The following is an 11,157-nucleotide window of genomic DNA, read 5'->3' as shown; positions in this document are numbered from 1 at the left end:
AGATGTCTGTTTACAGTTCAGCAGTGAGTTATCCCTGTACCGTATATACTTTATTAAGCCTGAAGGAGGCTCAGCAGAGCTGCCCTCATGTTACCTCAAAGTACCAAAAAAAATTGTTTAAATTCACTAAATAATGCACCACGTTTACATTTGCTCAACCTTCTGATTTTATAAGATCCTGTAAAACTGATAAGTGTACTGTTGTCAAGTCAACCCAGGAGTTTTGAATGAATGCATTTTTTTTAAACACAAGTTCTTCCTTATTTAAAGAAGAAATCAAACATTGTTATTGGGACAAAACCTATACAGTAGAAACATGTATACAGTAATCATTACATTTCCAGTAGTCTCATCTCAAACTGTACAGTCCATGAATCAAATGGGAGTGAAATCGTTGGTTGAATGATGACTTCTGAACACAAATGTGTCTTTCTCCCTTCCGCAGAAACCCTTTTGAGCTTTGTCGATGACATCTTGTCTGGGGCCAGGTCTCCTTGTGTGATGTTAGGGGACATCCCCGACCTCCTGTCCTCCTCCATCAGCATGATCATCCGCTGCCTAGAGCCGGACACCACCTACATGTAAGTCACTTTCTATTTGTCCTCCTTAAAAAAAAACGACTAGACAACCGGGAAACTAAACTGATTTGGGAACCAGATCTCACTCTCACTGTCAGATGTTAAGATAAAGCACATTTCGCCTTGTTTATTTTGCACAATTTATATAAAAACCTGTCTGAAATTGAGCTAATAAGATTTTGGTCACTTTATGATGTCATAAGGATTTTTTGGCTTCTTACCATGTAACCATTAGCCAATCACCATCCAAGGTAACACCCCCCACCTTATCACCTGAATCTCCTCCTATACCCCTTTCACACCAACGCGGTTCCAGGGCCGGTTCGGAGCTGGAGCTGGAAAATCACCGGTTTTTCCTGTTCACACCGCAGCGGAGCCGCCTCTAAGCTCCGGAATCCGGTTCGTTTCAAGCACCAAAAGGTTGTCTGTCTAGAAAGCAAGCCCCGCATACGTCACGCTTACGTTGGAGGCTGGGGCAGGGGCGAGATCAACCTGTAACAACAACAAAAAGCCTAACTCTGTGTAATGTTGTTTTTATAGGCAATCATTTAAGCTTTGTTAGTTCCAGTTTTAATATGTGCAATAAGTTCATTTCAATACGTTTTGCAATAAACATTGAACCAGTCCGGCCCTCGACTAGTACAGATTAATTTTTTTTTTTTTTGCCCACTGTCTAACTGTGTAAGAACTTTTGAATGTAGCATGTAACTACTGTAAAGTTGGTAGTAAAGTCGACCCATTTCTTCCATTTCGCTTCGACAGAGCAAAACGAGTAGCGCTTCAACACAATCGGCCATTGTTGTTGTTGTCGATGTGAGGGGTTTCCGCGCGGTTTGGCTTTATGAAGCAGGCACGCAAACGATGACGCAATGACGCAGCACCAGTCGGGCTCTGAGCAGTGTGATTTGCACAGTTTGATTTCTAAACAATGTACCAATCCTATGCACATTTTTAAAGGTCCCCTATTATCCTATTTTTCATCAATATATGATATGTCTCTGATATATACAAAACATGTCTCTGAAGGGTTTGGCTCGAAATACCAAACAGCATCCCATAAACCCCTCTGTTTCAGCCCTGTTTCAAAAGTGCTGAATCTGTGTCTGTTGCTTTAGGTGAAAGTAAGGTGCCCCTCCCCACGCCCCTCTGATGTCCCTTTCACACCAACGCGGTTTCCGTTCTAGNATTCGTTACATGGTTAGGATACCTGTGGCTGTGTCCGGGGGATAATAGGATAAAAAGTAGTTATATACTATACAGAGACTATATATGTTTTGTACAGAGACTTCCCAAACCGAGCTTTATGGTTTGTCGTAGGGTATTTGGGGAGACAAAGTCGGGACAAAGTTTTCAACACTTGTTTGTCCCCCGCCTTTTCTTTTTGCCAAGACCTTGGTCTTTTCGAGATCGTACCTCGATCCTTGCCTTTGGCGCAACCACACTTTCCCTGTAGCTCCTCCGCACCCCTCCCCGGGGAATGAAAGTGGATTTGTTGTCCTGTGTCTAAGTCGTGAAAACTTTCGCTCTGTTCACACTGCTCAGAGCCCGACTGGTGCTGCGTCATTGCGTCATCGTTTGCGTGCCTGCTTCATAAAGCCAAGCCGCGCGGAAACCCCTCACATCGACAACAACAACAATGGCCGATTGTGTTGAAGCGCTACTCGTTTTGCTCTGTCGAAGCGAAATGGAAGAAATGGGACGACTTTACTACCAACTTTACAGTAGTTACATGCTACATTCAAAAGTTCTTACACAGTTACACAGTGGGCAAAAAAATAAATAATTAATCTGTACTAGTCGAGGGCCGGACTGGTTCAATGTTTATTGCAAAACGTATTGAAATGAACTTATTGCACATATTAAAACTGGAACTAACAAAGCTTAAATGATTGCCTATAAAAACAACATTACACAGAGTTAGGCTTTTTGTTGTTGTTACAGGTTGATCTCGCCCCTGCCCCAGCCTCCAACGTAAGCGTGACGTATGCGGTGCTTGTTTTCTAGACCGACAACTTTTTGGTGCTTGAAACGAACCGGATTCCGGAGCTTAGAGGCGGCTCCGCTGCGGTGTGAACAGGAAAAACCGGTGATTTTCCAGCTCCAGCTCCGAACCGGCCCTGGAACCGCGTTGGTGTGAAAGGGGTATAGGAGGAGATTCAGGTGATAAGGTGGGGGGTGTTACCTTGGATGGTGATTGGCTAATGGTTACATGGTAACAAGCCAAAAAATCCTTATGACATCATAAAGTGACCATAATCTGATCAGCTCAATTTCAGACAGGTTTTTATATAAATGGATCAGGACAAAAAGAGATGGGGGCTTTTTTCCTAAAATGTTTAGAATCTCTTTACACAGAGGGGACACATATTTATGTATAAAATACATGTAAAAGTGGATGTTGCATAATAGGTGACCTTTAATATGGATTATGTTCACAATTCAAATAAAAAAATGTAATTGAATTAGGTGTCCTCACAAAATCCACTATTCTGACTGAAAAACTTTCATTTTTGAGTATGCTGCTGCTGAAAACAATTGTCCCACAATGCATTGCCCATTGGACATGGAGAAGCCATTCACAGCTGGAAAAGATTAGAGTAATTGCAAATGTGGTGAGACAGCTCCAGAAAGAACAAACAAGAAATAATCTTTGGAAAAATATTAGCTTTTCTCTCAGTGTTGTTTAATTGTTAGCGTCATTCAAAGTCATAGTTTGATTGACGTCTTACGTTGCACAAATTGTATCATTTCCTGTCATAATGAAACGGTTAACCATGCTGATTTGGTATACTTACTGCAAAGATAGTATACTATGAGATTAGTAGTAATTATAATAGGAATCAAAAATGCTTTATTTGCCACAAACAACTTGTACTAACAGATAGTAAATGTAGTTAGCAACATTTATGATGCTTTGAGGTGTTTAGTCTAGCCAAAGTTGGTACAAAGTAAGCAGTGGGAAGTACAGAAGCTCCATCAAAGTTACTTTACAACAGTTTGTGTTATAAACTCATGTAGAAATAGCAACATACATGTTGTGGTTTATGAACATTTGAGCTATATACAGACAAATAGCAACCTACCAGCCCTTGCAACGTGAATCAAAACAACTGAAGAGTGAATTAAATTCCTAAACCTTCATTTTTGTAAATGTTCAGGAAGGGGCAACTCCATAGAAGCCTGAAAAGATTACATACTTCGCTATTATCCAATGGGGACTCCAAATATATGATAAAGCAGTGAATTCTTTACAGCGTGGCAACCTTGTGAATGACAAGTCGCTAAGGGCCAACAAGCATTCAATAAGAGATATGTAGCTATTTGCCTCCATCCTAGCTCTAACATTTCACTTTGACCTTAGCATACCATTATTGTGACTGATTGGCATCAAACCCTTAAGGCTGGCTAAGGTACGGTTTTGGTTTAATATAAGCTAGTTGAATCTGAATTGTGATAATTCCTGTAATTTTTATTTAAGGTTGGTGTTAAAAACATTATTGATATATTAATTAATTTCACAGTCCCCACAAATATGTTAGATAAATACAATAAAAACTGTTTAATAAAGAAATGTTTACTCTATGTTATCTACAATCATATAGGTCTTTATTCTGTCTTTATGTGTGTATGCAGTTTAACAATGTGTTGCACACACACAGATACACACACCAGATGCTCTCATGCACATGCTGACATTTATCTCACAGACAGCCTGCCAGGAGGGAAGCCACACGGACATCTCTGAGAGGCAAAAGGCAGATTAGGGTGAAGAGAAAGAAATGGAGAAGCAGAGGGAAAGTTTGGGTTGGAAGAGAAAGAGAAAAGAATGAGAAAAAAAGATCAAGAGTTTGGATGTATGTGGGCTGGATAAGCAGCTACACGACACATGCCCTTTTAATCCTGACATCAGCGGGACTCTCTCCGTCCTGTCTGGCAGCTCATTCATCTTTCAAGCCACGGCGACGTCTCTCCCTTCAGGCTGCAACCCACTCCTCATGTTTTCTGTACAGACAGAGCACTTACAAAGCCTTGGATCAGTGCCTTGTGTGTGTGGGGGGGGATGCATTGTGTGGGGGGAGAAGTATTCACATTATGTAAGCATGACACAGAAAACATACTCCGCAGCTGCATAAAAAGTTAAGCCCAAAACGCTAAGACATGTTGGAAATGTTTAAACGTTTAGAGTCTGAAGCTGGAAACGAACCAAGTCTCTCTCTTTTTCAGTGAACTATGCATGTGTGTAGTCAACTGTTTTATCTTTACCTGCAATATTAGAGAAACACATCTCCAGGCGGATAGTAAAAATATCCTCTTTTTTTTATTCGATGGTCTTCTCTGCCACTCTTTTAAGCCTGTGGTGCTGCAGGTGGATGCAGTCTGTAGGAAGCTCACTAGGTGGAGATAGTCATTCAGTGAAGTGACAGGTTATTAGCTCTGTAAAGAAGTGCTTATTGTCAGTCTGGCACTAGTGAAAGTCTCATTATAAACAAAGGCAGCCTTTTTATTTGATCTCACTGGGAAATGATGATGTGATGTTGCTACAGCAGATTTAGATTTGAAGCAAACGATGTATCACTCACAATTAGCAGCAGGTTCTATAATTCGCTTCACGTGTGTTTATGTGTCTAGGTTCCGGCTGTGGGCAGTAGACAACACAGGCCGCCGCTCCAGCCCCAGTGAGGTCACCATCAAAACTCCGTGTCCAACTGTGGATGACGTCAAAGCACAAGGTGAGGAAAGACAAGGGCAGGAGTCAAGAGGGGTGAATCATCTTTATTAGTGATCACAGGTGGCTCACAGAGATGTAATGTTCCAACACTTTAAATATGCTGGAGGTGATTGTGAAAAACAACGTCTGAAACAGCTTCATTTATGTACAGGCTTAGTCAGTCATTTAATAAAGGAGATGTTCCATCTTTTTTTAGTACTCGAGTAGCTAACTTGAAGGACAGACATTTTGCTGTTTTATTTCAAGGCCTCACAAAACAGATGTTAAAGATCAGATCATAAAGCGAGTAATAAAGTCACAGAGAGATAGTTTCCCTCTCTGCAGTTGCACTGTTTATGGACACGGTAAACTGCAATTCCATGAGGAAATTGACTTTAAAGAAATGCTGAAATATTTTTGCCACTCTCCGTACCAGCCTGAGATTTATAGTCACTGTGGATCCTGCTGCTCATTTAAATCGGTCAATGCTTAAGATGCTCCAACCAGGTCATTTTAAAACTACTGCCTTAAATGTAATGGAAATAAAATAACGGTGGGAAATACAATAGGTTCTACTTAGGACAGATTTGATATGCATTGTAAACCACAGGCGCGTTCACACCAAGTACTTTTCCCACAAAGGTTCCTGAGAACTCTTTAGTTCTCATGAACTAAGTACAGATCGCGTTCACACCGGAAATTAGTTCATGGGGATGGATTGTGGATTAGGAAAATGAAGCCGCTGACGTCACTTCTTCTTCTTCTGCTTTGGGTTTACTGGTAGGCCGTAAACAACTTCACGGCGTATACTGCCGCCCAAAATCCCCGGCCGGAAGTCCCCGGAGTTGGGGACTGGCTTCAGTAGAAGCTGCTGGGACTCCCACCAGCTTCTACTGAAGCCTTCCGAGTAAACGGCCAGAACGCCGACACCTCCTCATCTCCACCGCTCCCATGTTTTATTTTGTGTTGTCATAAGTTAGTCTCTCTGCGTTTCTACGCTGGGCTAATGCTAATAATGCAATGCGAGGATAATAAAATGGCGGCTTCACAAAAGTTTTTGGGAGTTTAACGGGGCGTGGTTTGCATTCCGCCCAGCCAATCAGACACAGGAACCTTTTTCTCCCACGAAAGTCCCTGCTCTCTAGCAGGGACTGAAAAGGGGGTAAAAAAGGTTCTCTAGAACTAATTTAGTTCCTGGGACTTTTTGGTGTGAACGCAACTAAATCGTAGTTCTCAGGAACCTTTGTGGGAAAAGTACTTGGTGTGAACGCGCCTAATGACAGGTGGATAAGTTCCTTACCTGGGGAACAAATGCACCCATTCACCCAAATCACCCATTGGAAGCAAAAATTCAACCACATTTTTGAAAATATTCTATTTGATATATATTTGTTTAATTCTGTGTCTTTATTGTTCTCATCCTGCCTGTGCTGCTGCACCTCTTTTCACCCTCTGTCTGAAACCAGAGCCCAGTCTTCTCTTATTGGTTAGCTTTTGATAAATTAACCGCTTAGAGATGTTGCCAATAGTAGTGCAAGCCAATAGAAGCACGAGTGTAACATAGTGATGTCAATATGTTACAGAAGTAAACAAAGTAGTCCAATGGAGGCGGGGGGGCGGTGTGCAGGAGAGAAACTCCCTCTGGAGGGAACTTTGTCGACCAATTACATGCAATAAAACCTAAATAACACACTACAGGAAAGAGCAAACCCCAAAAAGCATAATAGGGCCCCTTTAAGTTGTTGACCTATGACTGTGTTTGGCCTTCCAGAAATCTCAGATAAGATCTACAACCTGTTCAATGGTTACACCAGTGGGAAGGAGCAGCAGACGGCCTACAACACTCTAATGGACCTGGGGGCCCCCACACTCCACCGCGTGCTCTACCACTACAACCAGCGCTATGAGAGCTTTGGGGAATTCACCTGGAGGTGTGAGGATGAGCTGGGACCCAGGTACAGACCGCTTTTATCCGAGATCAAATGCAAATCTTAGCTTTTAAAGCAAGGCAAACGATGTTTCCTTTTAGAATTTGGAAATGGATTGAGCGTCTTATAAGCAGACCTTTTGCTTTGATACTGCGGTACACAAGGAAGGAAAAAATGTTGGAGTCGGTTGTATTTCAGAAGTGCCCTCAAACATGCATTGCTTCTAGTAAATTGATCGTTCACTTGCACTTCAGCTCTACCCTGAGACTTTTACTGAAAACCAAAATAGCTGTTTTAACGATGTGTTGCCTGTGATTAGCCTCTGAAATTACAGAGATGTGTGTGTGTGTGAAGCCCTTCTTCGTAAAACCCAATGACTCTAAACGAAACCTAGCAAACATAGCCGCATTTTCTTCACACGTCTTTCTAACAAAACTCAATACAAACCTGTCCTTCAGCGGCCTACCCAGACTAGTGTCCATGGGATCAGCCCATTGAAATGTTGGCTGCGTCCGACTCTTGTTTTTATTCTCCGAGGTAGGCAGATGTTCTGCTCCCAGCTTCCAAAGCGCTGTCTTTGATTGTAAGCGGTTGTTTGTGTGAATTACAGTTACAGGGGGAAATTAATTCAATGTGACTGGGAAGCCGAGTGAGCTTAACCTGTGACATCATCGAGGCCATTTAGTAACGCACAACCAGGGAGGGCCCGCCGTTTTCCCCCAAAAAAACGACGGATAAGTACCCGTAATGTAAAATTGTGGCTTAATGTTTTATAAACAGAGCCATGTGTCCAATGTAAATTATACTTATAAACGGCAGTCTGTGGGACGTGCTTTCACTCTGGCAGGTGAAACTGATTAACCAAGCTTCCCCTAATCCTCTCTGGTTCCCTCTTTGTCTGTGGGTTCCCCCCGCCCTAAATGGAAGGTTGTTTTTAATCGGGATCACGCTGGAAAGAGTCAATGTAATTGAGGGAGTTGCTTCTGAAGTGTTCCATTAAAATACACTTAGATTAACAGCCCCCCAATTTAGATAAAGGGAGGGGTGATTAATGTTAATAAAAGGTACCTCAGAGCTGGGAAAGCAGGGGAGAAGTGCATTCAAGGTGAGGCCTAGCAACCGGGGGAAAGGAAGTATAAGTATATATTTTCTTTCGCCAAGTTCACCAAATGAGCATTAGACTTTCCTATGTCTCTGGTTTGGTGTGAGAAAAGACTCACTGACGCAGCGCTGGATGCTGACTATTGTTACAAAGTGAGAAGGCAAGCAGCGAAGTTAATGGTCTTACAGCAACACTGCTGTGTGTCTAAGTGTGCTTAGAACTTGCCCGTGGCGTCAAACACTTTCTCTCTCTGACGTTATCCGACCGTTGGGAAAAACAGATGCAGCAGATAAATGGCTGCCAGGATAAAAATAATACCAATATCCTCTTTAGCGAACCACAATAATGGTCAGCCAAAGTCTCCGACTCTCCAAGCCTCAAGTGTTGATGTTGGCCAGCTTCTGCTATAGGACCTAAGATCATTGTGATCATTGTCATTCAGTTGAACAAAGGTTGACTCTAACGGTTGGGTCTGATTTAGATTTTTCTCTTTGTATTTGTGCCTTAACATGAATAAATCATATGTGAATATTCGGATAAAGATTATACCTATAACATTTGTCTGAGCCAGGGATCTGCAACCTTTTAGACCAAAATAGCCATTTTGCCCCCTTTTCCACCAATTGTGTTTGTCTGGAGCCACAAAACATATTTGATAGCTTGATAGCTTATAAAGTTGTATATATTGTTACATCATAGACAAAAACTACAGTTTTTTTGCATTTATTATTTATTACATTATAGAAAACTGTTTACGTCTAATAATAAACAAAGAACTCTTATAAGGAGAATTAAAAAGAATACACAGGCCTACTTTAAGATAAATCAACACAGCACTTGTGGAGTCCTCTGCACATTTGAAGAAAAGGAATATAATTAAAATGGGCCCACTTTGAAATAAATAAAACATATAGCTGCACCCTAAAAAGAGTTTACTGATTGAATTATGACTGAAGATCGTCAGCTGTCTTCCTCTCCCATTTTTTTCCTCGATACGTAAAGGCTGCAGCACCTTTGATAACTTCTCTCCACATGTCAAACATACCGGTAAGCCAGCGTCGTTTGCTGTGAAAGCATATAACCTCTGTCCACGCAGAATTAAACCCTCCGTGTTTCCTCGATACTTTTATTTTCTTTGATTTATCCATAGTTCGCTCATCGAGCCAGGGTCAGGTTATTCGCCTGCAAGAAAAGGCGCTGGTGCGGGACCGTAGCAGGATGTGACGCATATTTTAGTTGACCTAATTAAAACCGTTTTTTAAAAACATTTTATGTGTCACAGTATCACCTCAAAATACAAGATACGAAACACTTTCAACCGTGCAACAAAATATAAATAGTCCTACAGATATTTTAATTTTATTTCCTTCTTATTTTTGTCTAAGGGAGCCAGAGTAGAGGGCTTAAAGAGCCGTGGGTTGCCGACCCCTGGTCTGAGCCAATGGTTTGTTGGTCTAAGTATCACAGTATGGTCAGGCTGGTAAATATTGATGTATGTGTGCAGAGAGTGTCCTCTTTTAAGAGGACATTTAGCAGTGGGGTTGTATGAGGTTCTTTAGTTAATCCTTGGCAGCTGGCAAGCTTTAAAGACTCCTTTTTAAAGAAAAACTTTCATTTGCTGTTGCAGCACATGGAAGTTGCTCCCTCAACCAAACTAGAATGGCAATAGGAGAGTGTAGTCTTCTGATAAGACCAATGGATGTACATTCTCACCAGGTCTCAATTTCCAAATTGGTAACACGTTTGGTGTGTTATTGAGCTGTAAGATGTAATGGTGAAACAACATTGAAGCTTTTGAAAAGTTGTGTTGTATCGTCTTGCTAAAACATGTTGATAGTTTGGATTGTATTTGGATTGAGAGGGCCTTGTATTTTCACTGTCGGAAGCTCATTGTATATTCCAATGCTAAGAACGCAAACATGACTCCTCTTGTTAAAGGCTTCCAGTGGTTTAAAAGAGAGCGTAGATAAAGGCTTCATGTCTCAGCTGTCACGGTGAAGAGGTGGAAATGTTCCAAATATTTATGTTAGTTGTTGTTGTTTATTATCAGGTCTGAAGTCCTTGATGTTACCTGGTAAACTTAGTGACTAGCATCTCCTAGTCTATCTTCGTCCACTAGCATCTCCTGGGTCGAATTTAGGTGATGTTTGTTGACATCATCTTTCATTGACACGTTTTTGCTCAACACAATATTTGAAAGTACCATACTCACAGTGTAATAATTAGAGTTGTGATTTTACTTAATAGTCTGGAAGCAAATAAATTGCCATCTTGATCGTGACCCGGCAGCACCTCCCAAAAAAGATACTCATTTTTTTTTTAAGTGAGCATTTTTTTTTTTTAAATAAATGTTGTTGCTGCCAGTGTTCGCATAGGTACATTGCTTGACTTCCATCCTGGGACTCCAACTTTAGACAACATGAATAAGTACCTCATACAACCCCATTTGAAATAATCCAAATGTTCACTTTAAATCCGGATTAGTCTTAAATCCCTTTCTTTGGCCATTTGAGAAGGAATATACCTCTTTCACCCAAACAATCTGTGTTAGCGCCAACAGTAAACAATAGAGCAGACATACTCCCCTCTAGCACACGCACACACACACACACACACACACACACACACACACACACACACACACACACACACACACACACACACACACACACACACACACACACTGTAGATGTGCAGACCACAGACAGAGAGTTTCATCCCTTCCTAAAATCAGCTTAATGTTTTATGAAGGGAATTCCTCTCTCTTCCTGTCACAAACAATGAGGCCTAAATAAGATTTTCATTAACTTAGTCAAAATACAGATAACAGGCTCAGGCTCT

The 11,157-nt window shown here is 41.4% G+C and overlaps 1 pseudogene; it reads left to right on the top strand.

Annotated features, from left to right (window-relative positions):
• The first annotated feature begins 445 nt into the window (after positions 1-445).
• LOC104961813 (astrotactin-1 pseudogene) lies at positions 446-7,281 on the top strand (annotated as a pseudogene).
• Positions 7,282-11,157: the final 3,876 nt, after the last annotated feature.

Source organism: Notothenia coriiceps, unplaced genomic scaffold (assembly GCF_000735185.1).
Source record: "Notothenia coriiceps isolate Sejong01 unplaced genomic scaffold, NC01 NC01_scaffold00033813, whole genome shotgun sequence".
Lineage (NCBI taxonomy): Eukaryota > Metazoa > Chordata > Actinopteri > Perciformes > Nototheniidae > Notothenia > Notothenia coriiceps.
Note: the sequence above shows the minus strand (reverse complement) of the source record. Positions and strands in the feature narration are given on the sequence as shown.